Source organism: Apteryx rowi, unplaced genomic scaffold, assembly GCF_003343035.1.
Source record: "Apteryx rowi isolate R43461 unplaced genomic scaffold, aptRow1 scaffold_406, whole genome shotgun sequence".
Taxonomy (NCBI): Eukaryota; Metazoa; Chordata; class Aves; order Apterygiformes; family Apterygidae; genus Apteryx; species Apteryx rowi.
The window spans coordinates 603810-609924 of record NW_020450588.1 but is presented as its reverse complement, the minus strand read 5'-3'; positions in this window follow the sequence as shown (position 1 = coordinate 609924).

Sequence of the window (6115 nt, the reverse complement as noted above, 5' to 3'; positions counted from 1 at the left end):
ACGGCGGTTGCGGTGGCGGTTGCGGCGGCGGTTGCGGCGGTTACGGCGGCGGCTCTCGCCCGTCGCGGGCCCTGGCGGTGCTGGCGCTCTGTGCGCAGGCCTCGTCCCCGGTCCTATCCGTTTTCAGCGGAGAACAGTTGACTGTTTATCTGGCGTGCGCTGCGGCGGTGCCGGGCGAGCCTGCTACGCCAGCGCAGAGCCATAAATCTCCCTCTGACCTCCGCRCACGCCCCAAAGTTCCCTGCCCCTCACGTACCTCGAACACTCCGTCATCCCAATTCATGAGAACTTACACCGACCGAAGSGCCAAGGAGAGGGTCCGGGAATCAACATCCTACGCTGGCACACTTCGCGTTTACGGGCATGACTTTTCTGTAACCTGAAACTTCCTGTTTTCAAGGACCCCCCATAATCAGATGAATTTTCAGCCAATTATTTCAAAATATTAGGATGCAACTTACATGGCCAAACTGCATAGGATGATGTCCAGCTTTGATGGATGCTTTCAGTATCGTACTTTACTACAGGATAGAGAAGAGTGTCATTAGCGGTACATCAGCAAATCACCCAGCAGTCTACAATGGAGAGCAGAAAGATTTACTGATTACTTGCATCGTTGTATCATCATTATTGGCAATTTTACTGTCTCCTAGAAAGGGCCCTCTACAATTACCCATGTTGCTTTTATTCATAAGAAGTGTGTGAACATACAAGTCATATCTCAGTTTTCTGCCTGAATTGCCTGGCTTTCTTCATGCCTGATTCCTATATACCTCAAATTATTAGTTGTACAGTTTCATGCTGATGTTAATACTCACAGTAAAATAGTACCTTAACCCACTTTGTAGATACCAGGAATAAGGGAACTGTAATCTGGTTCATCAGGTTTTTTTGTGATGCTTCCATGTCTCTTGTAGTACGTTTGTTTGTTTGTAGATAGTARCACTTCTTCAACATTAAGGGAATGTGATACTTTGAACATTTAATAAACTTTTCTGAATCATTCACACTTTCTGCCAGTCAGTTTTGCACTGGGACAGAAACGAGAATAGGATAAGAAGACACAGATAAACGCTGGTGTCCATTTTACAGAACACAGTGATGACAGTAAGCATCCTTTATCCATTGACTCCATTGGCCTCTGGATAAAGTCCTGTATTGCTGTTGGTGATGTTGTCCAGTGTAAACCAGCAAGCGTAGTGTAAACAAAGAAAAAAAGGYGATCATGCCTGTGTGACAGCAGTACGTGCCTGTATTTGCTCATATAAAAAAATTCTGAAACATGCCCCCTATTTTTATTTCTTCCCCCAGTGGAAGTTGTAATGGTCAAGCCAATCACATTTTGTGTGCTAAGATCACTTGGCTGTCTTGCTTTTTTGTCCTACGTAAATCCAACARGAAGATGCCTCTGCTTGCACAGCAATACCACGGCTTTCCAGGAGGTGTTGCTTTGAAACCACGCAAATATAGCAACTTAAAAATCACAAAAGGAAGTGGACTTGGACTATTAAAAAGAGCTGACAGATCTCTTGTTCTGGCGGGGAGAACTTAAAATCTTTCATTTGAAATGATGTTTTTTCTTATAAGGCAATTTAAATGTGAGACTGGCTGCTATGCACAGAGTTGTACAGAGGGAAATAAATGCTGAGCGTCACCAGTGGTATGAGGGGAGAGCTGCTGTGCCGAGGGGCAGCCCTTCCAGCTGGGCAGCTGCCTCGTGCTCAGYGGGTCTCAGATCCCGGGGCTCAGGGCCCCAAACGGCAGGAGGGCGGCCGTGTCGCTTGTGACCCCTTTCACAACATGTCACCTCTTCTTCCCCAGGCTCTTGAGGCRAGGAGGCTTTCAGGAGCGCGGACCCCTCCGGTGAGCCGGGGCATCAGCGGCACTCGGTGGTTATAACACGCCTGCGGCTGCGTTCCCTGCCCCAGGAGCCTTCGGAGCTGCCAGGAGCCGGCACGCGTGTTCGTGACAGGCCCAGGACACGCGGGACAGACATTGCTTCCCMCACCACTCCCAGGACACCGGGCTGGTTTTGCCACCAGTCGGCCCCAAGGAGGCAAGTTGTCCTGGCCTGAAAGCCGTGTCACCATGCTTTCCACACCTGCGTAAATGCATTTTAAAAGAAAATGAGGAGCTTGCTTAGAAGAGGGTGCGCAGYAGTAGTGACTTACTGGATATGCAACTGTTCTCTACCTACAGCCATGGCTTTAAGTACATATTAACAGTGACAAATACTGCATTTAAATATGTCCAGGCTTCAGTCTAGAAGACARAAGAGGAGGTGAAGTTTCCCAGACTTTTAAAACCCTTTTCGCTGAAGGGAAAATGGCTTGCCCAGTCAGGATGAAGAGTTTTTAAACAAGTCYTTATCCCATCTAGCAGCTTTTTTTGCTAAAACAACCTTCTGCAACTGAACAGCATTCTACAGCTGAGGCTCTTCAGTGGAATTTTAAACTCTAAGATGGGATGATTTTTTACAGCCCTCAGTATTGCTGTGTAGATGTAGTTACCACGCTTACAGAGCTCTAGCCWTGCCTTTCAAAGAATTACACATGTACCAGTCCCAAGGCAATGAACTGCTCCAACTCACTGAGGATCTGGAAGGCTGGTTTTGGAGAGAGTTTGGAAGAGGACCGTACACTTAGCAAAGGAGGTCACATAACAGTGTGCATAACCMCAGGACTCTGAAAACTCTTTTATGATCAGCTGTTTACCAACAGTATTTTTACCATAGATGAAGGTATTACCAGGAGCAGAGAACTGTGCACTAGATAAAGATCATATGGGTGAAGAGATCAGTAGCTCTTTTTACACCAAACAATTTTAAAAAAAGCCCCCAAAAATGAGAAAGTTGTGGCTGTGAAAAAGAAAGCAGAAAACAGCTCTGGTGAATTTAGCAGGCCCTCTGAGCCATTTCAACAGCAGCGTGTAATTCAGGCCTGATGTTTAGACCAGCTGCTGTCAAAAAAAGGATGAGTTTTCAGAGCTCTTATCCTTCTCAGAAGTGTGACCACAGGTTTTACCACAAAACCTCAGCTCAGGTTTTATGATGCAGCTAGTTRGACCTTTCATATTCCTAGGAAGTAGTTTCAGTGGAAATACACTATTCTTACAGCTGGAACAACATCACTGCAGACACTCCTTTTCAGATGCCTTTAGGGTCAGAACTGGACATGTTTTGTTCAACTAGTCTAATAATCATTTCTCAGGAATTCCTGTTCCATGTGAATAAGGTTATAGCAAAATGAAGCTGCATCTTCTGAAGTACCTCGGATCAGTGATCTGCTGGAAGAARGATTGTCCTGAGCCTCTTGTAAAGCATTCGTGTGCACCATTCAGTACTTCTGGAACAAGGCTGCTGATCTCAGGAGGCTGTAGGGGACTTGACAGACTCGCGTTGCTCCTGCTTGGGAAGAAGCAGGGTTCTTTTTCTTTTACCCACAGCACAAAGTGTGTATTCGTTTAAATCTATCCTTTGGTGAATATCCCTCATTTYCATTTCTAGTAATGGAGTATGGATTTGATATTCTCCTCTTGAGAAGCCTTTAATTTCTACAGAATTGGCATGGGCACCTGGTATGWTTTCTGAGCATTTTCCTCTACTGCTTAAGCAAAAGACCAGTAATCAAAGGGATGACAAAAGTTAACAACACTCAGAGGAATATCCACAAACTATCTTGCTGCCTGCTTCTTCATGCCTTTGCTTACTCAGGCTTTTACACAGTCTAAAGCTTCTTCCATAATCACAGTTTACTTCTGAAATGGCATCCACTATCCCAGAGACAGAACAGAGCAGGGCTGTCCTCTAGCAAGGGATGAGCATACGAGCAATTTTAGACATGAAGTTTTAGCTATATTCCTCTTCCTACAGCAAGATGTCTTGTCTTCTGGTAAGCCTAGGKCTGAGAAGACTGCCACCCCGTCCTCTGGTTTTGTGGTCAGCAGGGTTTTTTTGTCAAACTGCCAACCAGTCTGGAGGGCAGAGCCTTGTTCCACACAGAAGAGCCTTGGAAGTAGAAACATTTGATACCTACACAAGCTGTTTCATATGCCATATGCATAACCCTTAGTTGTTGTGCATTTAGCTTAAATACACTTCCACCTCTTMTTACCAAACCCTATTCATCTTTAAGAAAAAAAAGAAGACAAACACAAAGCRTGTAACAATAAGCCTTATTTACTGGAACCTTTTCATCAATCTGTAAAATCAGTGAGCTTTTTTTTTTCTGAGAACGAATTCTTTTGTGTGGATTCAGGCTCAGAAGGCTCTCCTGCTTTGTCACATCTCTGACAGTTACATTATTAAAAGACAACTAAAATAGACCTGTAAATTATAAACAGAAAGTACAACTCACCAAAGTGATCTTTGCTTTTCTTCTGGTTAATGAAAAAGCAACAGATCAGTTAGCCCCCACAGCTCCAAGGTATAGTTTTGTACACTCCCAAAATACACTGTTTTACATGCAAATTACAGAGTATTATCCTTCCTATAAAAAACAAAGCCAGACTTTTAAATTTACATGGTTTGACAAATTACAGAAGAGTTCTAGTGGTCCACCACARTAGCAATAAAATAAGGAAGGCAGTAGTTGCTGTGAGTGAAGGCTATATATTAGCACAGACCTTTCCATACAYGTAAATCTAGTTTTAAAATTATCAATACCTGTTCCAGATCTGTTGAAGCAGCTGCAGCCATTTTGCCCCGTGGGTGACTTTTAAAGGCCAAGAAATATAAAAACATATCAAGCAGAGAAGTTCGAGCTCATTGGGATAAACTGCAGCCCACCCAATAGACTAAGCTGACACCCTGCAGCTCCCAAGAGAGAGAGGCCTCCTTACAGACCCATCACAGGGAGAAGCACGTGGGGTKGCTAGTTGGTTTCTCTGTGAAGCTCACCTTGTGATTCACCGCAATCTGTGGACTGGGCCTGACTTGTCTCTTACCCAGCTCTATAAGCAGATGTTTTTGTAGCATCCGCTTTATGTCTTTTGTATTGGTTCCTGAACACCTGTACCAGGGATGGTCGTGTACCAGGACAGCCAGACACCAATAGACGCATACGAAAYGTAGTCAGTTCTTCAACATCCATGAATCTTTTCTCTGAAGAACCTTTTCTTTCCCTTCAATTATATTTTAGTCCAAAGGATATATTAGCTTTTCTGTATTGACTRAAAATCATGTGGGTCTTAGTCTCTTGCAGAGTTTTTAACAGCACCAACCCTTGTGACAGATGTTTTCTATTTAAATGCAAAGCACCTGTTGCATTTCATAAAGCAACAATAATGTGCAGCATGCTTTCCAAATGTATTTTAACACAGGTATTATAMAGGTTCTGGTTTGTGTCAGCATCAGTTGAAATCAAACAACCGTGGCTGTCCTAATTGAGGGTGCATCTATGCTATGACCCTGCCAGGCTCTTGGATTTGGGTTTTAGCATGCTATAAAAAGTTGCTCTTAAAAAACCTTTCATCATTTTCTGACAATTACCCCACAATTCGGGCTCTACTGGTTACATTTGTAGTGAAAGTCTGCGGCTAAATTATGTCTTAGCAGGCTTTTTTGGTGACTGTAGCACTTCCCAGTGCTCTGGGTCAAAGCCAGCTCGGCTCCCTCTCCTCAGCGCACCTTTGTACTCCCACGAGCTGCCCTGCTAGCGGGGGCTCCTGATGTGCGGGGACCCATCAGTGCCTCCTCCCTGCCCAGCACAAGGGAAGACGGTCAATAACGTGCTTCTCTCTTAGGAGCCCGGGGGGGATTTCTCTGTGCTGCGCTTGCGTGGGGGGTGAAAGCCATCACGGTGTGTGCACGCACAGTGGGGATCAGCAGTTCRGGGAGTCCGTGCCATGCGTTTTCGTACCCCACTGCTCCGTGCTGAGGGATGGAAGGCGCGCTCCTTTGTATCTCATCGTTGTACTGAGGGGCTGTATATAAAAATAACGTGCAAAGAGATTGAGCGTCCGTAACTTGTCAGGAACCGCGTCTCAAAACCTCGTCGTTGCATGTCTTTGATCGCTGCTGCAGCAGATTCTGCGATTTGTTACTCCGGAGGAGTAGGCCCCGCAGGCCCGTGGCGAGGAGGACAAGCGTCACCCCGGCCGCGAGGGCTGCGCGGGG